The 25,286-nt window shown below is 43.0% G+C and overlaps 1 long non-coding RNA gene across 1 annotated transcript; it reads right to left on the bottom strand.

The window, feature by feature from the left end:
* Positions 1 to 6,675: 6,675 nt before the first annotated feature.
* LOC106147466 lies at positions 6,676 to 16,942 on the bottom strand. The gene is made up of 3 exons (XR_001232389.1): positions 16,871 to 16,942; positions 12,401 to 12,489; positions 6,676 to 11,138 (listed from the first exon to the last, which is right to left on the bottom strand). It is a non-coding gene; the product is annotated as an uncharacterized LOC106147466 (long non-coding RNA).
* Positions 16,943 to 25,286: the final 8,344 nt, after the last annotated feature.

Genomic DNA, 25,286 nt, shown 5'->3' with positions numbered 1-25,286 from the left:
TTTTGCTCTTTATTTATAGTTTGTGTTTCTCATATAAGAGAAACCATGTGACATTTAAATTTGTGTGTCTGATTTACAAACACATGTTCTTGTCAAACTTGGAAGAATTGGTGATTAACAACCATTACATTTCTTTTTTTTGTTTGTTTGTTTTTTCCAGTACCGGGAATCGAACTCATGACCTCACGCTTGCCAGGCAGGAGCTGTGCCGCTGAGCTAAATCCCCAGCCCCAACCATTACATTTCAATGACTGTTTCTTCTTTACACTTGGTTGTTCATAGTCTTCTAATTGTTCTTACATTTTCTATGATCTGCATCTATGTTTTAGTTTGGGTTCCTCCAGAAGCTGACTCTGAGACAACTATTTGAGTGCAAATAGTTTATTTGGGGGGGGGGTGAAGACAACATTGGTAAGGGAGTCCAGAAGAAAGTCCGCGAAGGAAAAGCGTCAAAGGGTGGCTATCCAGCAAGAGATAAGTGTGGGTCACTATGGCCCAGTCCTTTTGGGGAACTCTGGAAGTGGTGTAGAACATGAGCCCACCTGAGAGAAGGAGCTGGGGTATTGCTACTCTAACAAGCCATAATCTTGGCTTGCAGCTGCTTCTGGAGTTGTCAGATCTTTGGCACTTCCGTTCTGCCATGTTCTGGGCCAACTCCTCAAGCGGACTTCTTCTCAAGTGCACTCGGGTGCACTGAAGTGGTGGAGCATCTACTCCAGTTTACGTCAGAAGATTTCTATGAGAAATTAATTATTGGGGCTGGGGATTTAGCTCAGTGGCACAGGGCCTGCCTGATAAGCTCAAGGTCGTGAGTTCAATTCCTGGTACTGGCAAATAAAACAAAAAAAAAAAGAAAAAGAGAAATTAATTATTGCTCATGAAGAAATTAGACTAATGACTGGTACAGAGTAAGGGTTCAGTGTTACTTCAGTTGTTTTCACGGCCTTTGCTTTCTTTTTTTTCTTTTTAATACATCATGAACCATTCTTTCTTGTTAAAGGACTTTCCTTTTTCTGCCTACACCTTAATGCTTCCCCTCATTTCTTACTCTAGGCTGTGTTCCAGGGCCGTCTTTTACTTACGCCTCATCCAGGGGCCACATATGGAGAGCAGGCCGCTGCTCTGTGTCCTGGCCTCCTCTGCCCAGCTGCCTGCCTGAGAGCTCTCCTGCGGCTCGCACCACTCCTCAGACTCACCTTGCCCCCGCAGAACGCACGTTCCCTGCTACAGCAGCTCCCTCCACTTCTGTGACTGCTGCTCCTCATCTCAGGCCAGGGCCCAGGGGCCTAAGCTCCTTCATGGCCCACATGCAGCCAAGCCCACCAGGGACTCCGCTCCACCCCCACCCCCAGCATGGAGGGATGGGGCCCAGTCTAGCTCAGGATGGCAGAAACCCAGGTTCTGGATTGAGTAGGATCCAATAGTCCGGGCACATTTTATGAACGACCTGGATGAAAGGCAGGGAAGCAGGGACTGTGCTTTCTGATTTTCCCGTCATTCTGCGTGCCTGTGCCAGCCCTTCTGTTGCAGTCTTTTGTTGGGAAGAGGGTGGTCTCAAGTGTCCCAGCCCCCTTGGAAGGATAATGGAAGGCCCGTGGCTCAACTGTCACAGGAAACACTGTGAACAGAGCCTTTCTCATTTTGCCCAGCTGGGGAGTGGTGGGGGGCAGGAGGTGACCTCTCAATCCATCAAAACACAAAGAACAACAAAAATTTTCCCAGAGAAGTGGGGCCCAGTACCACTGTACTATGAAGGGAAGGGAGACTAGTGAGGGAATCTTCAAAACCCAAAAGAAACAGACCCTTTAAGGGACTTTCTAGCCCTTCCTAGAGCGCGAAGGGACAAATTTCAATGCAAAAGGAGAGGAGAAAAACACACATTTAATCCCCAAATGGCTCCCCTCTGACAGGGGACTCCAGGTGGGGGGTATTCTTATCGGGCACCAGGTAATTCTCCCGTAGCCCAGCCTAGACCAGCATTTGGGAAACATTGGCCCGGGATAAAGGTCCAACCCTCAGGACTGCGTTCCCAGTTCGCTAGTGTCCAGCCCCTGCTCACCTCTTCAGCCTCCTCTCCTGACCCTCTGCCTGAAAACGTCAGCCCCGGCAACACAACACCTGGAAGTCCTCTCACCCTTCCCTGTGGCCAGCTTGCTGCACCATGCTGGTTCTTATTCTCTCTTGGTCAATGGCTTCCTTCATTTTAGTGTCAGTTGGGTTAGCTGCGGCTCCTCCGGCCCTGCGGATGCCTTCTTATACGTCCCCAGCGCTGTGCTTGGCTCACAGTGCTTTAATGTCTCCTTTAGCCTGCCGCTTTTAATAGGCTGTAAAAACCCTGAGAACATAGACCATATAATATTAATCTATACACCTCCAGTACAGTTGGCACAAAATACAGAAAGAATGAGACAAGAGAGAGAGGGAGGAAGAAAGAGGGGGATGGTGTTAGTTTGGTCTTCGGAGAAAGGAGAGTAAACGCACAAGGCATTAGCTTGGCATGGTAATGCACTCTTGTAACCCCGGCACTCTGGGAGGCTGAGGCAGGAAGATTTCCAATTCAAGCCCAGCCTGGGAAACTAGCAATTTAGCAAGACCCTATCTCAAAATTTAAAATTTAGAAAAGGTCTGGAGATGTAGCCAAGTGCAAAGCCCTTGGGTTCAGTCCCCAACACAAGAAAGAAAGAAAGAAAGAACTGCAATCTTATTAAAGAAAACACCAGTGAGAGGAAATGTGGGCGTAAGATGGCAAGGACTGGAGGGTGATGACCTCCGTGCAGGTCGGCCTTGCAAAGCAGAGAGAAAAGGAAGGATGTTCGAGCAGTAGCATCTTAGACTGCAGTGCGCTCTAAAGAAGGTTTGGCAAGGCCAGTGGGTGGTCCTTGAGCCAAAGATGTCGGTCACAGGGGTTTCTGTGTCTCTTGAGTGTGGGCCCGCCTCAGTTTCCCTACTGTGCTCACTCATTGGTGGGGAGTGCTCCGTGGCCTCAGCCCCAGTGTGGTGACGCATTTGAGAGGCTGTAGCTGGGGCCCAAGGTCAATGTGAGAGGTGACTTACCATGCCCACTGGAGGGAGGAGGGAGGAAGGAAGGCAAGGAGGGAGGGAGGGAGAGAGAAGGGACTAATAAACACACTGGAAACTTTCACAGTTTGTACAGCAGCAAGTCCACAGGAAATCTGGCTCTTTGGGTATAGGGTGGAGAGAGGCAAAAGGCACAGGAGTAGAAAGATCTTGATGAGTTGGTGACCTGGTTTCATGAGTGACTAGCGGTGTGACAATGGCACACCCGTCACTTTATACGCTCTTTCCCAATTTCGAAGTTAACAATAGTAATGCCTATTTCACAGGATTGCAGTCCCAACTTCAGGGTCTTAACTTGAGCCCGGTTCCCACCAAATGTAGAAATACAGCTGCTCAAACCTCCCAACAACCCCAAGGATTATTTGTGTCCTATGGGTGCCCATAAAAACTGGGTACAGCGGGATCCAGAGGGGTGTCTATGTCCAGGTGGTGTCTCTCTGCCCAACCTCAGGACTCAACCCCAACAAGTCCTCATGCCCCAGAGCAGTGGCTCTCATAGGCGTTCTCCTCCTGGGCCCTTCAGGGATTTTCCAAATGATACCACCCTTCCCTGCCTTCCAGGGTCGCCATTCACTTCCTGCAGCATATGATAAAAGCTGCCGATCATAATCAGGGGGACATGACAAAAACTCAAAGCCCAAGCTGACCCCTGAGCCCCCCTCTGGTTTTTTAACCAAACTCGTGTGTCAAAATCACCTGGCAAACTTTTCAGATTCAGAAATGTTCAGCCTCACCCCTGAGCTACTGAATCTGAAACTCCCGGGAAGGAGCCTGGGGATTTTTTTTTTTTTTTTTTTTTTTTTTTTTTTTTTGAGACAGGGTCTCACTCTGCAGTTCAGGCTGGCCTTGAGCTCACTTTGTAGCCCAGGCTGGTCTCAAACTCACAGCGATCCTCCTGCCTCAGCCTCCCGAGGGCTGTGATTACAGGCATGTGCCACCACGCCCGGCTTGGCGATTTTATTTTTAAGAGGCCCGCAGATAATACTGAAGTCTAACCATGCAGCAGGAAGTAATCACATCCTGTTGGGCCTGATCTTACTGATCCAGGTATAAAATGCACCAACAAATCAGCCCCGCTGGCCATCATAGTGCTGAACTCCACACTTGTACAGTTTTCGAATTTCCCTCTCCGGTGTCCACATTAGGAAGTGAACTTCAAAGAGCTCCTGAAGGAGAAAACTCATTTGAGCCCCAATCTCAGTCCTGTCATTGGGGTGTTATAAAACTGTGCTTGATTAACTAGGAGAAACTCACCTTTCCTCAAAACATGATTTGCACTGTGTTGTCCTAACCGTATTTACATTGGCTCAGTTCACCATTGCTTCTCAGGACCAACCAAGATGCCGGATGAGCATTTCAGAAGGCAGTTAGAGCCCAAGTTACTTCATTCATTTGACACACAGTGAAACAGTCCACAAGTGCAGATACTTGGGTTGTACTAGTTCTTGTGAGTTCCCGATCTCTTCAAGAACGGGGATTATAGTTTGTTAACCTGGTCTTGTTCAGTCCTTAACACACAGTAAGAAATATACGTCTGTTAGGGGCTGGGGATTTAGCTCAGCGGCAAAAGCGCCTGCCTGGCAAGTGCAAGGTCCTGAGTTCGGTTCCCGGTACCGGAGAAAAACCAAAAAAAAAGGAAAAAAAAAAAAAAGACATATATGTCTGTTAGCAGATGTTATGGGTTGGGTCTTAAGTGTCTCCCAAAGGCTCATGTGCTACTTGTAGGCTTGGCCCCCAGTGTGTGGTGCTATGGGGAAGTAGAGGACCCTTTAAGAAGTGGGGTCTAGGGGGAAGTTAGGTCATTGGGGATTGCTTTATTTTTTTAATTTACTTATTTTTTATTTATTTATTTATTTTTTCTGGTACCGGGAATCGAACTCACGACCTTGCGCTTGCCAGGCAGGCGCTGTGCCACTGAGCTAAATCCCCAGCCTGGGGGTTGCTTTAGGAGGGGAAAGTGGGAGCCTGGCCTCTTTCTCACTCTCTCTCTCTCTCTACTTCTCAGCTGCCATGAGGCGAGCAGCTGTCGTCTACCATGGGCTCCCCATCATGTTGTGCTGCCTCATCACGGGCCCAAAGCTACAGGGCCAAGTGCCCATGGACTGACACCGCTGAAGCTGTGTTCCAAAATAAAGCTCTTGTCCTTTGAAGTTGTTTATCTCAGGTGTTTATTACAGCAAGGGAAAGCTGATTTACACCATAGATGAGCATTTAGGTCCCAGGACTCAACTCAGTGTCTTCCATGATGTAGCAATACAGCCACATGGCCCATAGGGGTTGCTTTCTCTCTTTTGCTTTGATTTAGTTGCAAAGTTACTTCATGTACCTGGCAGCCAGTTAAGCAGAGAGGAAGACATTTAGAAGAATCTTTATTTCCCTACTCTAATCCCACCCCTGAGATCACCAAGGTTAAATTTGGTTTATTAGTCATCTAATTTATGTTTTTCTTGTTTTTGTTTTGTTTTTGAGACAGGATCTTGCTAAGTTGCCCAGGTTGGCCTCAAACTCATGATCCTCTGCCTCCTGAGTGGTGATTATAGGTGTGCACCACCACATCCAGCTGGTATTCTTTATATTTATTTAAAACATGCATACACATAACATCTTAGTCAAAGTTGTTTACAGAAACAAAACAAATAGGAGATATGTGTGCGTGTGCGTGTGCACACACATGTAGAAGAGAGACAGACAAACGGAGAACTCTATTTTAAAAGACTTTACTTTTAAAGCAGGTTTAGGTTCACAATAATATCGAGGAGAAAGTGCAGACGTCCTCATATACTCGCGCTCCCCCACCCCCCGGTGGTATTTTTCAGAGTGGTACATTTATAGTTGATCTGTCCTGCACCCTTGCTATGATCACTCATTAGTTCATGGAGTTTTTGTGTGGATTCTTTCAAACTGTCTACATAGCTGGCCATTAAACAGAGACAGTTTTATTTCTTTCTTCCCAATCTGGATCCCTTTTCTTGTCTTATTGCCTTAGTTAGGGCTTCACTATGCTGTTGACAAGCAGCAGCAAGAGTAGGATATCCTTGTCTTGTTCCTGACTGTAATGAGAAAGCATTAAGTTTCTCACCAGAGATGGTTTATTTTAAGGAGTTGGCTCGAGAGCTTGTGTGAGCTGGCGCGGCTGAACTCTGAATTTAAGTAAGAGTTGATATTACGGTCTTGAGTCAAAATTCCCCAGGGTGGCCAGGTAATGAGGAAACTCGGTCTTGGTTTCTATGTTGCAGTGTTGAGGTTCAGGGAACCTCAGTCATTGCCTGTAAGACCTTGGGGTGATTGGATAAGGCCTCTCCACATACCATGGAGGTCAGTGGTGCTTCGTTCAGAGGCTACTGATTTATATGTTAGTCACGTCCAAAATAAAAATCTTCACAGCAACATCTAGACTGATGTTGGAGCAAAACACCTGGCACCATAGCCTGGTCAAGGTGATAGATAAAATTAGCTATAACAGCATATAAACACAGTATAGGGGGGCTGGGGATTTAGCTCTGCGGCACAGCACCTGCCTGGCAAGCTCAAGGTCCTCAGTTCGATTCCCGGTACCAGAAAAAAAACAACAACAACAAAAAAACCAGTATAGGGATTTTTATTTGCTTTTTACACATACCACATGATTTCCCGTGAAACTTGCTTACTTTCTTACAATAATATGTCATGTAGTTAATAAAATAATATCTCATACTCATTTCTTCAGGTCAATCCTTGTAAATATTACTTGTTCTTTAAAATAGTTGTTCAATATTCCACCATCTGCACTTTTAGGATCAATTATTTCTAACTATGACCAATATAAAAATGCACTATATACATATACTTGTATATCGGTATATGTGTTTCTGTAGACTAGAGTTCCAAATATAGGACTACTGTTTCAAAAAGTATATGCATTTTTTATTTTAATAGATTTCACCAAGTTATTTGCTTAAAACACTATCACAATTCTCTCTCCAACCATTCATGAAAGCAAGTATACATTTCCCCACATCGGTGTCAAAATTAGTTTTACATTTTGCCTGATGAGTGAAAAATGTTATCTTGTCAAATATACAAAACATACTTTGCCATCTTAACCATTAAGCATACAATTCAGCAGCGTCAACAATATTCATGTTGCTGGGTAGCCAGTTTCCAGAATTCTTTTCACCTTGCAAAACTGAAACTCTGCACCCATTACACATTAATTGTCCATCCCACCCTCCCCGTGCCCCTGGCAACTGCCATTCTGCTTCCTGTCTCCATGGATCTGACTACTCTAGGTATCTCAGAGAAGTGGACTCATACAGTATTTCCTCTTGTGTTTGGCTGGTTTCGCTTAGCACAACGTCATCAATATTAGTCTATGTTTTATTTATTTATTTATTTATTTGGTACCAGGAATCAAACTCAGGACCTTGTGCTTGCCAGGCAGGCGCTTGTGCCACTGAGCTATATCCCCGGCCCTAGTCTATGTTTTAGAATATGTCCAAACTGACTTCCTTGTGAGGCTGAATAATATTCCATTGTGTGAAACTATCACATTTTGTTCTGTCAATGGACACTTGAGTGGTTCCCACCTTTTGGCTGTCGTGGATAAGGCTGCCATGAACAGGGGTGTATGAATATCTCTGGAGACCCTGATTTGAATTATTTTGTGTACATATCCAGAAGTGGAACTGCTAGACCATACCTCATTCTACTTTTAATTTTTTGAAGACCCTCTATACTATTTTCTGTGGCAGGGGCACCATTTTACATTCCCACTAACATTGCACAGTTTCTGTACATCTTTCTAGCCCTCGTTATTTTCTGTTTTATTGATAGAAGCCTCCTGCTATTATTTTAACATATATTCAGATATTTGTAATCATATATTTATAGATTAGCTACTGACATCTTTTCTATAAATTGTCTGTTTATAATTTATAGACTTCACTTTTTTCTATTAGATTGTTTGTCTTATCTATCTATTTATTTATTTATTTTTTTGGTACCGGGAATCGAACTCAGGACCTTGCACTTGCCAAGCAGGCGTTTGTGCCACTGAACTATATCCCCAGCCCTATTCGTCTCTTTTAAAACCAACATTTTGAAGCACTGTGTATTGGGTTGAAATGTCAACTTTGCCGTTTGGCGGTTCAAAGCGGTTGATTATCGGCAACCTGATACTATAGATACTCATATTCATTCTAGTATTATGGATACTAATCCTTTATCTCCCTTGGTTGCAACTATTTTCTCACAACCTATTCATTCTCCTTTGACTTTTTATCATGTCTTTGTACCTTCTAGCTTGTGTGATTTGAGAAGGCTTTCCTCCCTGAATATCATGTAAATATTTTCCTAAATTCCAGAATGTTTACTTTGCCTTTGCATCTTTAATCCATCTGTAATTAACCAAATAATCTATCTTTGTATTTTTCATGTAATAGGCCATTATTGTTTGGTGATTTATCAAATAAGCCATCAGTGAATTGAAATGCCACCTTTATTACATACTATATTAAATTCCCATAAAATCAATTTCTTTCTATTCTATTCCACTGGTCTGTCTGTTCATGTGCCAATACTCTATCCTTTTGACTACACTAGCGTTATCATGAATTTTAATATCCATTAGGGCAAGATACTAGTGGAGTGTTACTGGTCTTGTTTTGAAAAGCTTTACTGGCAATTATCATGGAGTTGTTCTTCACACAAATCTATAGGGATCCCTAGTTAACAGTTAAATCCCTTTTGTACCTTAATATCTCCCTCAGCTCATGAAGCCAGTTGGGTTCAAGCTTCTCCCAGCTCTTATTGAGAGCCTCTTATTTATGCTCACCTTGGGGGCCAGTAGCCAGAGCTTCAGCATATGACTGGAGAGGAGAGAAAGAAGTGTTTCTTCTGAAGCCATCGGCATAGGCCTGCACTTGCTCAGGCTTCTCCCTCCTCCCCGGCCCTGCCAGTAGGTGAGGAGTAAAGGAAGGTAGAAGAGTGGCAGATACAGACTTCAGAGTCTGACATAGATGTGGCCTCATTCTTAACAAATATTTAAACGAACCGAAAGAATAAATCACAGTTTGCTGATGTCAGTCCATTAGAGTGATTATGAAATGGAGCCCAGGGAAGCTCCAGTGTGACAGAGGGATCTCCCAGCAGGTATGGTGATGACACAGAGGCCAGGTAGGGAATCCAGCCACCGCAAAAGTTACCGCGCTTTCCACCCAGCTCCTAATATAACCGGGGAAGTGTATGTGGTCCCACTTCCATTCAAGGCGGGGCTGCCTTGGCAGAAGTATAGAATCTATCCCCAGTGGCTTTGCCCTATCTGTCATTGTCATTTTCGGGAATATGTATTTGCAATTTGCACTGTGCTGCTGTCATCCATGCCACTCAAAGTCACTGGTTACAATTAGCTCCGATTCTTTTTTTAGTAGTATTAAATAATTTTACATTCATAAATTGGCGTAAAAACTAAGCATATCAGTAAAAATGAGTGTAGAGTAAAAAGAAAGGCTCTCATTCACCCCAGCTTTCCTCCATCCTCTTCTAAACTCCCTGTGTCTTACATGGAGAGAAAGTTCCAGTGAAGCAACTCCAAGAAGCCAGTGCTCTTAGATTTCTGATCATAAATTACCATCCTGGTTTGTTACATAGTAAGGGGGTTAAATTTTATGTGAGAAGGAGAAGCATTCTGCTGCAGTAAATCCCACAGGGCAGGCCAGGAATAAAGAGGAACCGAGCTCGCCAGCAGGAGAGGGAGCTGAGGCCAGCTGGAGCTTGGGGCGGAGTGGGCACAAATGGGACCCCAGGTTGGCCCATAGCTGAGGTGAAGTCCTTCCATTCTGACCCTGGGCAGCCATGGGGGACCTGAAGGAACAAGGTCAGGGTGTGTGGCTCTGTGGAGCGGCCCTGGCAGGGATGTTTGGTGACCCACTTGCCGTTCAGGACATGGCAGGGGGAGACAAACAGGGCTGGCAGGGTGCGTGTAGGAATCTAGGCCTCTGCTTGAAGGCTGGGGCCCAGAGCAACCCTCCTCTTTCACGGACAGCACTGCGCTTTATGGACCCTATGGGGGGAACAGAGAGAAAACTCGAGAGCTCAAATACGGACAGAAGAGGAAAAGGAGGGCTATCCCACATCCTGCTAGAAATGCATGGCAAAGCTGGCTGAAAAAATAAGCCAGACCTGTCAATTACAAGATCCCAGGACAGCATCAAGTAACTCCCGGGGCCCCGTATGTGGAACTTCTCGTGGGCTCCCACCAGGTGTGGATGGCAGGAAAGGGACCGGCCGCCTTGAGGAGCCTGCTCACCTCCCTGCAGCCCACCCCGCTTCTCCTAGCCGCAGAGTGCACTTTTATTTTTGCTTTTGCCCTCTCTTTCTTTTTGTTCAGCCGAAGTTTGCACTACGGAGCTGGTTTCTCCCATACCTCTTCACTCCTCACTTTTCAAATAAACTTTTGGCACCGTCTTTGGCTTGTCTCGTCGAATTTTTTGTTCAAGGCAAGAAAGATCTGGAATACTTTTGATTGGCGAGGCATTTCTAGAGGAACTACTCGATCATATTTCGGCTTCACCAGCCAGGAGATAACATGCCCCCCTTTCACCCCCACCCATAGGAGTGTCGATAGTGGCAACCCTGGGCAAGGACCACCACAGATTACTTCCAAACTCAGACGGTGTGCCCTGTGGCTCCTTTTTGCCCCTCCAGACTCCCTCCACCCTTCCCTAGCCGGGCTGTGCCCCCAGCAGCCGGCCTCAGTGAGCTCCGCCAAAATCTTCTACCTCTTCTTGGTGTCGGTTTCCAGCAGGCGAGGGAAGGCTGTGGGGAGGGAGCTCAGGGTATTTCTTTTCTCCAAGGGCCTCCTTCAGGGCTAGCTGGCTGCATCTCCACACCGAAAGTCACAGCTCCTGTCAAGAGGCCCTGCTCGTAGAATTTTCTCTCTCAAATTTCCAGTAATTGCTTCCTCCTTCTGCTCCTTCTGGCCTGTGGTTTCCCTACACCCCGATATGCCTTTGTAAATAGTCTCTTTATTAAACTCTTCTCAATTTACCCAATCTGAGGTGCCATCTGCTTCCTGCCAGGACCTGGAATGATACAGATGGCTGTCTGACAGGGCCTATTGATGGACAGTCCAAGTCCCCGGCATTGTTCTAGGCAGAGGTGGGGCGGCCTGCAGACAGCCGGAAGTTACTACAGGTACCTGGGACCAAGCCGGGAACTTGAGCTCTGTGGGGATGGGGACTGTGGCTGGTTGGCTTTGCAGCACTGTGGCAGGGCTGATCTTTATGTAGGGGGCCCTTGAAGGGCAGGTTTCCTCTCTTTCCTCTGTTCAGGAACACTTCTCTGTCTTAAAGGGATCTCCTTAGATGGTGCGGTCCCTGTTAAGATTAAAACCACCAGTGAGTCCTCAAGCAGGAGTTAGACGCCAAGAAAGGGCCTCGGGAAGAGGCAGAGACTGAGATTTGGCATTGGAATAGTGTTGAGGGAAGAACGTGGATCTAAAAGAGAAAAGAATGAGCCCTTAAAGGCCTCTACCCATCCCGCAACTTTCCTTAAGGCTGAAGTTCTGGGCCAGGAAGAGGTGCTGATTCAGCTAAAAAGAAAGAGGAGAAAAGCAAGAGCCTCTAACCTCATGCAAGAGGGTGTCCCCCTCTCACCAGGTGGCGGGTACAGGCCGCTTACTTGCAAATTCTAAATTACAGGCATATGCTAGTCGCTAGATTAGGCATATAAGCCTTTTTATCATTTTTTTTTTCTTTCTAGTACTAGGGATGGAACCTCGGGCCTCTTACTCACTAGGAAAGCACTGCACCACTGAGCCACGTCCTTAGCCTTTTCCCCCTCCAGTACTAGTGACGGAAACCAGGGTCTTCACACTGAGCTACATCCTCAGCTGTTTTTATTTTTTATTTTGAGGCAGGGTCTTGCTTAGTTGCCTAAGCTGAACTTCAACTTTTGATCCTCCTGCCTCAGCCTCCCAGAGTACTGGAATTACAGGCATGCACCACCACACTGCCTCGTATCATATTTGAAAGCCAATGTATCATCACAACTATGCCCAACTATGTAACATTTGACAAAAGCCAGATGATACACAATACTTGGGGCTGGGGATTTGGCTCAGCAGCAAAAGTGCCTGCCCGGCAAGCGCAAGGTTGTGAGTTCGATTTCTGGTACCGGAAGAAAACAAAAAAACAAAAAAACAACAACACAATACTGTTGCGTTGGGATGTTGAGATTTTTTTCACACAATAGCTAATGACTTGAAATTATTCTTGTAATAAATGCAAACGGGGGGAAACATAAAGAAACTATGCGTATGAAATTGGTCAAGATGGCTTCTTACCAGCCTCCTTTTTCTCATCTCTATAATAAGAGCATAAATGGTCTCTTCCATTCCAGTCTGTCCCAGGTTTTATCAAATGCGATTCTGAACTGTTCAAATGAATCATATAAATGTGGATTCAGAGAAGTGACAGAGGGAAGTTTTGATTATTAGAACATTTCCATAAAAATCACAAAATACAAAGAATTCGTTTTATTCCCTCTGGGGATTGTGGTCCCTGGAACTTCATCTGTCTAATAGGCTTCCCCATTCCTTCTCGGGTCCCTTGAGTGTCTCCTGCTTGGCCTCCCAGGGCACAGTGCTCTGCTCCCTCCACGATGGGCATGTAACAAAAGTGAAGCTCTAAAACTCTTCATGGACCCTGTCTCAACAAACCAAAAGAAAAAGAAAAGGAAAGAAAAAAGGAAAGGAAAGGAAAGAGAAGAGTATAGCAGTTTCTCAAAAAATTAAAAACAGAATTGCATGTAATTCAGCAATTCCACTTCTGGGTATATGCTCAAAAGAATTGAAAACATGGTCTTAAGGAGCTATTTGTACACCCACGTTCACAGCACACAGAGCAACATTCCTCATAATTGTCCAAACGTGGAAGCAACTCTAGTGTCCATCAAGAGATGAGTGGATTAGCAAAATATGGTATATACATACTGTGAAATATTATTCAGCCCGAAAAGGAAGGGAATTCTGACCTATGGTACAGCGTGGATGGACCTTGAGGACATACACTAAATGAAATCAGCCGGTCATAAAAAGACAAACACTTGGTTCCACTTCCGTGAGGCACAGCAGCAGTCAGATTCAAAGGGAGAGAGTGGCAGTGGCCAGGCGCTGGGCGGAGGGGGCAGTGGGGAGCTACGTTTAATGAGTACGGAGTTTCAGTTTTACGAGATGAAAAGAATTACGGAGCCTGCTGGTGGTGATGGTTGTAGGACTTTATGAATCTGTTTAATGCCACTAAACAGTACACCCAAAAATGGCTAAGATGATACATTTTATGCATTTTTAAATGCAATAAAATGGTTAAAAACATATATAATAGAAACTACAAAAACAGCGATGAATGAAATAAAAGATTTATATATCTAAGGAAGCACACTGTGTTCATGGATTGGAAGATCTAATATAGTATAATATATTAATTCTCAATTTATTATACAGGTTTAATGCAATTACTATCAAAATTCCAGCAAGAGTTTTTGCAAATATATACAAGATCATTCTATAATGTATGTGGAAAGGGAAGGAACCAGACTAGCTAAAATGAAATTTAAAGCGGAATTGCTTTGCAATTTTCACAAAGCCAATTTCAGTATTTACCATATAGCTGTAATAACCAGGACTGTGTGGGATCGGAGGTGGGAAGGACATGTACAGCAATGTAATAGAAGCCAGTACCCAGAAACAGACCCGGATAAGTATGGGAAAACAGCTTTGCCAAAGGTGCAAAAGCGGTTCAATGGAGGAAACAAGGTCATTTCAACAAACAGCAATGGAGAAATTGGACATCCACGGACAGCAAATAAACCTCAACCGAAGCATCATTCATACAGAGCGAACTCAGGTCATCAATTTAAATTTAATACATGAAACTATAAAACTTGTAGGAAAAACATATAGGAGAACATCATCAGAGTTTAGAAGTAAGCACAGAAATCCTAGATTTAACATCCAAAGAACAAGCCATTAGAGGAAAATTGATAAATTAGATCTCATCAAAATGAGAAACTTTTACTCTGAGAAAGCTCCTGCTAAGAAGATGAAAAGGCAAGCTGCAAACTGGCAAAAATGTGTAAACTACACATTTGACAAAGGACTGACTTCTAGAATATATAAAGAACTCTCCAAATTCAATACTAGCCTGACATGATGGGTCATGTCTGTAATCCCTGCTATTCAGGAGGCTGAGGCGGGAGGATCACAAGTTCAAGGCCAGCCTGACAACATAATGAGCTCTTGTTTCAAAATAAAATGTTTAAAAGGGGGTGGAAGTAGAGATGTAGCTCAGTGGAAGAGCTCTTGAGACCGAGGGTTGACCTTTAGCACTGCAAAAATAAAACAAAGAAAAGTCTTCAATATTAAAACATAAATTTAAAAAATCACTCACACACATGCAACATTCCATTTGGAAAACAGACAAAAATATGAAAAAAATTTTCGCTGGAGAGAACGTAGAGTTGGCAAATCAGCACACAGAAAGGGTATTAAAAGCACTCCTCAGAATAGCTGAAATAAAAACTAGTGACAACACTAACTGCTGATGAGGATGCAGAGAAACTAGGTCACTTATACCTTGCTGGTGAGGATGTAAACTGATACAGCTACCCTGGAAAACAGTTTGGCACTTTCTTTAAAAACTAAATATATACTTGCCATGTGACCCAGCACTTGAACTCCTGGGCGTTTATACAAGAGAGATAAAAACTTATATTCATATAAAAACCCATACACAAATATTTATAGCAGCTTCATTCATAACAGTCCCCAACTGGAAACAATCCAGATGTCCTTTAACAGAAAAATGTTAAACTATAGTACATTCATAGAATGGAATACTACTCAGCAACAAAAAAGAGTGAGGTTTCCTTTGGAGAGCCACAACTGGGGATTGAACCCAGGGCCCTCACACTTCACATCCCTGTTCCTTTTTTTTATTTTTATTTTTTATTTTGAGGCAGGGTCTCACTAAGTCACTAAGTTGCCCAGACTGGGCTCGAACTTATGTTCCTTCTGTCCTCTTACCTCGGCCTCCCAGAGCTGCTAGGACTACAGGCATGCACCACCAAAGCCAGTTAGGGGTGAGCTATTGGTATGTGCAACAGCCTGCATGAAGCTCCAGAGAATTCTGCTGAGTGAGTAAAGCTAATCTCAAAAGGCTGTATACTATACGATTCCATTTGTATAACCTTCTGGACAAAGTAACAGAAATGAAGAACTGATGAGTAGTTTCCGAGGATCAAGGAGCGGTAGGACAGGAAGGAAGTGAGTGTCACCACCAAAGGGAAACATGCGGGATCCTGGGATGATGGGGATGCTCTGTACCTTGACTCCGGTTAGTGTCAACATCTTGCCTGCTAGCGATGTTGAACAAAGTGTTACAAGATGTTATCCCTGGAAGGTACATGGGAATCTCTCCACACTTCTTCTGACAACTTGCTGTGAACCTAGCATTATCTCAAAGTAAAATATTTAATTACAGATGGTTGATTTAGGTAAAATTCTTCCTCATTACCCTTTGTGAAGTTTGCAGTTGTCGGTAAAGAAAGGTCCAGCCTTGACTTTTTTAGACCCAGGGATAAAGGACTTAAAAATTTATTGGGTGCACTGTCTGTGTGCTTATGGAGTTGAAGTATAGTGACGTCCACAGAAAAAGATGAATGCAGTTTTAATCTGTGCCTAAGGGAATTTACAGCTGAAAGTATCTCAGTCCTATCTGTCTAGATAAATTTTTGAAATATCTTCATTTTCTTGGAAAACACCCAGGGTCTCACGGGTAGTTACAGGATAATGGTCTCCTGATGACTCAAAATACTTTTTCTGGAAAAAAATATCTCCAGCACTACGAGCAGTGTTTCAAAAACCGAAAAGACAAGTTTTATCAAGTCAAAAGGTATTTTTTTGGAGCATGCTGTTGTGCAACAATAGAAAAGCAAAAGAGCTCAGTATGTGTCCATCTGGAAAGATTTCCCATATGATTTTAAGGAAAAAAACACGACGTGGGAAAGAGCATATACTACTGTGTGGAGAGGAGGTTGATGCGGGTGGATATTCGTATGGGCGCAAAACTACATTTCAAAAGTCTGAGGTTACAGTGACTGGGGAGGATGGGAACTGCGGCGGGTGGGTGGGCTTTAGAGAGAGGCATTTCACTGTGGATCTAGTTACACCTTCAGTTTTGGAATCACTTGAACCTATCGGCTGTGAAAAGTGTCAAACGAATGGATTTTACAATGAAAACATTTTCAGAGGCGCTGACCCAATGGAATTAAGAAGCCGCATGGTCTCTGTAGGAATACCTGGTCACTCCCCTTTGCCGTGTGCAACCCAGATCGCCTGGCAAGAAGACCCTTCACCCACCCATCCCATTTGGATTGTACAGCCCAAGTACCGTGCCCTAATGGATCCACCACTTACCCTTCCCACCCCCGCTCCCTGGGGAGGCCTTAAGGGCTGCTTTCCCAGAGGCCACCGAGGCTCTCCGGTTGCACCCCTAGAGCCACTGCTGGTAGCTGAGATTCCCCTGGGAACGAGAATCTGACGATCCTGCAAACCCCCAGGCCCCAGCCATCTGGGAAAACCTGAGTTCAAATAACCCAACCAAGCCTGTCCTGCTGGTCCGAGGCCCCCGGAGCAGGGCCCGGAGTCTCGCAGGGTACCTCTGTGCGAGTATCAGTACTCGCTGTTTACACACACGGTGCGTTCTGACCGGTGGGCACCGGTCTCCCACCTGCTGTTAAATACCGCAGTGCTCACCTGTGTCCTCGCAGCCAGTGCTCTCGCTTCAAGCCCTTCCCCGCCCTCCTCCCTGTTCCAGCCTGTCGCTGCCGATTGCCTTCCGGTATCAGCAAGGGCCCCAGCAAGAGGCAGATGGCGCACTCCCATTGGGTAATCTGAGAACTGTTTAATAAAGGACCACACAAAAAAGCCTGGGCAGGGTACAGAGAAACCACCAGGGATAGGGCAGCACCCTGGGGCAAGGACAGGATCCTGCAACCAAGAGGGGTGTGTGGGAGAGCTGAGACCTGCGCTCGGCTGCCCACGGCAGACAGTTCACCGTGACTGATCAGTCAGAGAACACGGAAATGAAAAGCCCAACCTCTCTCTCCTTCCCTTGCATTCCGATTCCCAAACCCAGTCGGGGCATGGGACCCCCGGATTGGACAGAGCTGGGGAGGCAAGGGTGGAGAGTGGGTCCGGAGGGCCACATGGAATATATCTAACCCCTTCCCACAGCATTTTAGAAAAAACTTTATCACGGAAAATGTTCAAACCTTAAAAAAAAAAAAAAAGGACTAGTGTAAAGAATGCCACTTATCCATCTTCCAGCTTCGACAGCTTACAGCCAGTCTCGTCTTACCTATATCCCTTTTCACTCTCCCGCTTTTCGTATTATTGTTTTGCAGCAAATGCCAGGCCTTATATCATTTAACCTGTCAATAATTCATATGCATCTCCAAAAGATATGCAGAATAAACGGTAGACTAAGAATATTGCCATTTCTCAGGCTCTAGTAAAGTAATGGATCTCTGCGATGATCATTAATGGCTACTCAAACGGTTAGGTACAAACTTGAAAGGAAATTTTATAACGAGAATCAGGCTGATACCACCTGATCCCAATTTCAGCATCTCTACAGGTGACACAACCCACAGTATTTACTTCCTGATAGGATTCAACGGAAAGTGTGTAGCGCTGCCTGTTAAATATTTTTTGCCATAAAATTTGTAAAAAAAAAAAAAAAAAAAAAAAAAAGCCTCTATCTAACTAGCCTTTCTGTCTAACTATTTTTCAGGAAACATAGGGAATAGAGAATGAGTTAAATGACACCTTGCAGAAGCAATCAACCAAATCCAGAATGTAAGACATTCTACAGGACAAATGATCCAGCTGCCCCAATAAATCAGTGGTATGGGAGGAAAAAGGAGGTGGGGTTATTACAGAATAAACAAAATTTAAGAGTTATAATAACCAAATACAGTTTATGAACCTCACTTGGATCCTGATGTGAACAAATCAGCTCTGAATATAGTCTAGGATGAGACGATATTAGAGAGTTATTGTTCATGCTAAGTGTAATAGTGGCATGGAATTTATAGTATTTTCAATATCCTTACTAAGCAGAGATTTTTACTGAGACACTTCTGGATGGAATGACATGCTCTGGATTTTGCTTTAGAATACTCCAACAAAAACATTGCCCCATTGGATGGATGGAACAAGGTAGGCAAAACGATAATTACTGAAGCTGACCGAGGAGTTCATTGTGCTATAATATCTACTTTTGTATATGTTTGAGTTTTGCCATAATAAAAAGTTTTTACAAAATAAATGTTCCTTAATGACAAGGAAGGACCAAGGAACTGTCACTGACTGGAGGACACTCGGGAGAAAGGATGATTAAATGCAACGTGGGGGGCTGGGGATTTAGCTCAGCGGCAAAAGCGCCTGCCTGGCAAGCGCAAGGTCGTGAGTTCGGTTCCCGGTACCGGAGAAAAACCAAAAACAAAACAAACAAACAAAAAAAATGCAATGTGGGGTCTTGGGTTAGGGCTTAGAAGAAAAGGAAGACATCTAAATAATGTGTAGTTTAGTTAAAAGTATCGTATCAGTGCTAACTTCTTGGCATATTAAGCCACACTTATGTAAGGTAAAAAAGAAAGTTGGCTGAAGGGTATACAGAAATACTCTTCTGTCAATCTAAAATTTTTTTAAATAAAATGTTAATAATAAATACATATTCTTTAATCTCTGCATATAACAAGTGCCTTACAGCAAGCTTATACTTTTGGATAGAAATACTCCTATCGCTATTACTGAGTTACAGGTTTTAAATAATTCTCAAAAGATGAAGAAATTGACATACTTACATGCCGGCCATGCTTTCCCCTCTGAGATCTTCAGAATTTGGCTGGCGACATTATTTCTTTATATCGTGGCATATATAACATTTATGCGATGTTCTGCCTTTGGAGTTGTTTTAGCTTTTAATGGGCCCATTGATCACTCCTCGTCATTTTCTCTATTGCATCTGTTGGTAGAAATTCATCAGAGAGTTCTGTTTTCAAGAAGGGCTCTCGGGAACAATAAAGGCATCTGTTTGTGCCCCTGGATTTGGATGCCAGTCTGGCCTGGCACAAATTCTCGTTCCCTGAAGACTCACTCAGCACTGCTCTTCCATCTTCTAATGCTGAATGCTACTATGGAAAGGTTAGAAGCCAGACAAATTCTCTTCCTATTCGCAAGTGATTTAGTTTATTTGCAATGCTTCCCTTAGGATTCTTTTTTTAATCTCTGAAGTCCAGTATCTTCATCAGGATATGTACTGAATTTACTTGCTCCGCGGTGATTTTACCTAGAATAGGATTGTTCTTTCAAGCAATAAATTCAAGCCTTATTACTGGAAGCACTCTTGAATTATATATTTGAACATTTCTGTTGATGTTGCCAGCCCATTTAATCTATTCTGTTATTCAGAAACACCAATCATGTATACGGTAGATCACCTTTGTTCTCTATATATCTCACTTTCTCTTTAATATTCTCACACTTTAAAAAAATGTTTGTTGACCCGGTGTGGTGCCAGGTGTGGTGCCTGTAGTTCCAGTACTGAGGAGGCTGAAGCAGGAGGATCACCTCGAGTTCAAGCCCAGCCTGAACTATATAGTGAGACCCTGTCTCAAAAAACAAAAACAAAATAAAATAATGACAAAGTGTTATATTCTCATTCATTTTGCTTACTTTTCTCAAGCCTTCCTTCCATGTTCATGGCTGTTTGTTTGCAATATCCCTTTGTCTTTTTTGTTATGTCTAATATGACTTTCATTTCTCCTTTATTTTTTATGCCTTCTCTATTTCTTTCTTGAGCTCTGCCAACTCATTTTTAAAATCTTCCTTATCTTATTTCTTTCATGAGCTATTGTATTTCTGTTTAAGCTCCTGGTTCCCAGACATCGCTTTTATCAAGTTGTTTTACATACACAACCTGCATAAATCTCTGATCAAGATTTTAATTTTTTTTCCCGTGGCCAAATATTTCAGGTGCATATGTGGTTTTTGGCCTTCTCTTGGCCACATCCTTTGATTCTTCACCATATTTTTGTATAGCTTATTTTTATTATTACTAATATTTCAGGGATGGCTGCTTTTCCTGGACCAGCTCTTTGTATCAGGTGGAAGGGAGGTAGTTGAGCTCTGAGCAGCAAATCATTCTCTTGGTTCAGAGTGTGGAGTCTCTCAAGGTACAAGATAAGGTATAAGAATATAGTGGGTTACCCTCTTCTCTGCCCCAGCCCATAATGGCTGCAATGTTCTTCCCACCCTGCCGCAGCAAGACAGCTGCTCATTGATTCCTGGCCTGGCCCCACATCTATATCAGCCTGTGCACCCGTATCACATGGAGACAAGTCAGGTTGTTAAAGGGTGGTTTCTTTAGAAATGGTTCACCAATCAAAAGTAATCCAGGTCCTTCTTTCCTTAAACAAAGAATTGGATAAGACAACCCAAAGACGGTGCCAGAAGTTTATTTGAAAAGTGAGGGGTGAAGGGGTATGGGAGAAATCAGCTCTGCAGAGCAAACTTGGGCTGAATAAAGAGAAAAAGAGGGTAAAAGCAAAATTAAAAATACATGCCTACAGGTTACCCTGCAAAATTTCGCACAATAGCAGTTTCCTGAGAAGGCTGTTCTTTTTTATGCCATCCACAGCTCACAAGAAGTCCTACATATAGGGTCCTTCTGTTGGCCTGGGATCTTGTAATTGACAGGTCTGCTCATTTCTGCAGCCAGCTTTGCACCCTATCTCTGATATCACAGTGTTCCTGATTCGGTCCACAGTGATGTCCCACCCAATCTAGAAGGTTCTGCTTTGTCACATGTGACTGGCGTCAGAAGAGCAGGCACCCTTTCTGGGGCTCCTCCCTGGTCTTTACCCACCTCACTGTGCTAAGCCGCTCTCCCGGATGCGTTGCCATCTCAGGCCATAGCTGCCTCTTGAGCTCATTGCAGGTGTAATTTCAGTGTGTATTTGCCATTCTCCTTGTTATAGCTGGTGGTTTACAGAGGGGAGATCACAAAGTTGATCACTGAATATATTCTCTGGAGTCATACAGCTCTCTTTGAATCCCAGTTCTGCCGCTTACGAGCTTTGTGATCTTAGACAAAGTATGAAGCATCTTAATCCTCAGTGGTGGGTTAATATTATTAACCCCAAATGTTGTCAAGAGGATTAAGTGATATAAATCCCAGTGCTGGGTTCTGTGTTGGGCACTATAACAAGTTTTCACTACGTTTTAGGTTTAAAAATGATTACTAGTCCAATATCTATCTTTAAAATCTAAATCCATAGTTAAATATCTTTCAGAAAGGAAAGTTCCAAGTCCAGGTAGCTTCAATGGCAAATTCTACCATTTAAAGAGTAAATAACACTAATTCTACACAATCTTTTCCAGAAAATAGAAGAGAATACTTTCCAATTTATCTTATGAGGGCAATATTACTGTGATACAAACACCAGATTAGATATAACAAGAAAAGAAAATGACAGATAAATGTCTCCTTTGAACAGAGTTACAAACAGACATTGCCAAGCTACCCTGGCATGTAAAGAGTAATACCCTGTACGTAAGTGAGATTTACCCCAGGAATACAAGGCTCATTCAATGTGCAAACATCAGTGAAATCCATAATACCAATGAGCTGCTGAAGGAAACCCACATGATCACTGCAAACAATGTAGAAAATCATTTGGCCAAAGCCAACATCCATCCAGGAAGGAATAAAACACTCTCAGTCAACTAAGAGCACAAAGAAAACTTTTACAAGCTAATAAAAGGCATCTATAAAAACCTTTAGCAAATGTCATTGTTGATGATGAAAGATTAAGTGCTGTGCTTTTAAGATTGGAAGCAAGGCAAAGAAATACATTCTTACTACTCCTGTTCATTTCTATATTGAAAGTCCTAGACAGCACAATAAAGCAAGAAAAATAAATAGGTATACATATTGAAAAGGATACGATAAAACTGTCCTTATTCACAGGCAACATAATTGTCTATAGAAAAAGACCCAAGAAATCCACAAAAAAAATCTAGAATAAATAAGGAAGTTTAGCAAGATCTCAGGCCACAAAGTCAACACACCATATTTCTATGTACTGTGCTAACAATTTGGCTGTCAAGTTTCTATATACTGGCAATTTAGAAACCAAATTGTTTTTTAAAAATATCATTAATAGCCAGGCATTGTAGCACACATATGTAATCCCAGCACTTGGAAGGCTGAGGCGGGAGGATCACCTTGAGTTTGAGGCTATCCTGGGCTATATAAGTGAGTTCAAGGCCAGCCTGCACTACATAGTGAGACCCTATGTCAAAAAAAAAAAAAAAATATATATATATATATATATATATGTATGATTAACATAGCTCTAATAAAATGAAATATCTAGGTATAAATCTAAAAAAAGTGTAGAGCATCTCCATGCTAAAAACTAAAAAAAAAAAAAAACTGATGGAAGAAGTCAAACAAATTAAACAAGTGGAGAGCGCTTGCCTGGCAAGCACAAGGTCCTGAGTTTGATTCCTGGTACCAAAAAAAGTAAACAAGTAGAGATACACAGTGTCTCCATGAGATGTAGGACTCAACATAAGAAAGATGCTAACTCCCTCAAACAATTAACAATTCCAGTCAATATCCCAGAAGAATCTCTCTCTCTTTTTTTTTTTTTCAGAATAATCTCTTTTTTCAGATTTAAAGAAGTTAATTCTAAAATGGAAAGGCAAAGGAACTAGGGGAGTTAAACAATTTTGAAAGAGAGAAATAAAGTTGGAGGAAGCACACTACCTGACTATAAGACTTACTATACAGTTGTAGTAATCAAAACTGTGTGGTATTTTGCAGGAGGATAGACACGTGGGTCAGCAGAACAAAACAGAGAACCCAGAAATTCACCCATGACTGATTTTTTACAAAGGTGCCAAAGCAATTCAGTGGAGGGAAAATTGCTTTTTCAACCTGGTGCTGGAGTAATTGGATATCCTTAGGGGAAAAAACATCTCAACCTCAACTTTATATCTTGCACAAAAATTAACTCAAAATGTAACAAAGAGTTAAATGTAAAACAAAACTATAGTACATTTAGAAAAAAGTAGGAGATAATCTTTAAGACCTGGAGATAAGAAAATAATTCTTAGACTTGACACTGAAAGCACAATCTGTAAAAGGAAAAACTGATAAATTTTCCCTCATCAAAATTACAACCGTTCTCTCTACAAAAGAGCCTGTTAAAATGGTAAAAAGACAAGTTCTAGCCTGAGGAAAGTATTTGCAAACCACATATCTGATGAAGGATTCCTGTCTAAGATACATAAGGAATGCTTGATGGTTAAAAAAAATCAATTTGAAAGTGGGCAAAAGATATAAGCAGACTTGCACTGAAGAACATATATAGATGCAAATATGCATATGAGAAACGAACAACGTCATTAGCCATTAGGGAAATCCAAACCAAAATCCCAAGGACATACTACCCCATGCCTATTAGAAGGGCAACCAAGCAACCAACCCTGACGAAACTGAGTGCTGCCCAGCGTATGGAACACCTGAAATTCTCTGCTGCTGCTAAGGATGCAGCATGGGACAGATGCTCTGGAAAACAGTGCAGCAGTTTCTTATAGAAAGTTAAGCAGATATTGCAACCATCCCACTTGCAGGTATTTACCCGTGAGCAGGGGTCACCAAACCAAGACAAGCAGGCCAGATCAGGCCAGTGCCCTGTTTTTGTAGGACCTGCCAGTTAAGAATGCTTTTCACCTTTTTAAAGAATTGTGTGTGTGCTTTTTTTAAAGAACATATGACAGAGATAAGTGACCCACAAAGCCTAAGATGTTTACTGTGTGATCCTTTTCAGAAAAAAAAAAAAATCACCAACCTCTGCCCTAAAGAAATAAAAACCAAGTTCACATCAAAACCTGCACATGCATGTTTATATCCCCTCAATTGCTTTAACCCCAAACTGGAAGCCACGCAAATGTCCTTTAATTGGTGGCTGGATAGAATTTGATCAGTGACAGAATTCTACTCAGCAGTTAGGAGGAATAAACTAGGGATACACACAGCAACTTGGCTGAATCGCAAAAGCAGTGTGCTGAGTGAAAGAAGCCGGTCTCAAGAGGATGCGTCCTGTATGATTCCTCCATATGACGCTCTCAAAGATACACAGTTATAGTGACAAAAGCAGATCAGCAGTGTTCGGGGTGGGAGCTCTGACTACAAAGAGGCAGCATGAGGGAAACTTTTGGGGTGATGGAACTATTTGATGTCCTTATTGTGCTTGTAGTTACACAAATACATATGGTCTAAAGTCATACGATTGTACACAAAAGAAAAAGTCCATTTTACAGCATTGTAACTGTTTTCTTTCTTTCTTTCTTTCTTTCTTTCTTTCTTTCTTTCTTTCTTTTTTTGGTACCAAGACTCAGACTCAGGACCCTGTGTTTGCCAGCCAGGTGCTGTACCGATGAGCTATACCCACGGCCCCTGTAATTGTTTTCCTGCCATGCTGGAGATCGAACCTAGGGTCTTACATATTCTAGGCAAGCACTTTGGCACTGACTGCACTCAGCTAAATAGTTTATAAAGTAAAATAATTTTAAAAAGGACTTGAAGCCGGGTGTAGTGGCATACCCCTGTAATCCCAGCACTCAGGAGGCTGAGGCAGGAGGATCACTGTTGAGGCCAGCCTGGTCTACATAGTGAGCTCAAGCTCAGCCTGAATTACAGAGTGAGAACTTGTCACACAACAAAACAAAAAAAAGGACTCGAAATAGCCAAGCATTTGCCAATGTGTAGTTCATTTTAAAGTCACTCATGAAAGAAAATGAAATTTTAGATTCAGATAACAGTAGTAATAATAGCAAAAAAGGTTAAGGCTGGTCATTAACCTCTGTCATGTTGTCACCCATTACTGTAGAGACTATGTACACTGCAGGATGTCATTTATGCCAGCACAAGGAGAGGCTGTGGGGGTTAGGTGGCAAATGACATGGATCTGGAGGCAGATGGAGGCTCATTGTAGAGGGCGCCACAAATCACGATTCTTCTATAACATCAATACCGCTAGTGTGACATTCCCAATTAAGCCATTGTGAGCTTCATTGGCAATTTGGCACAGGT

Source organism: Chinchilla lanigera, unplaced genomic scaffold, assembly GCF_000276665.1.
Source record: "Chinchilla lanigera isolate Chin_1 unplaced genomic scaffold, ChiLan1.0 scaffold00164, whole genome shotgun sequence".
Classification (NCBI taxonomy): Eukaryota; Metazoa; Chordata; class Mammalia; order Rodentia; family Chinchillidae; genus Chinchilla; species Chinchilla lanigera.
This window is presented reverse-complemented; position numbering and strand designations above follow the sequence as displayed.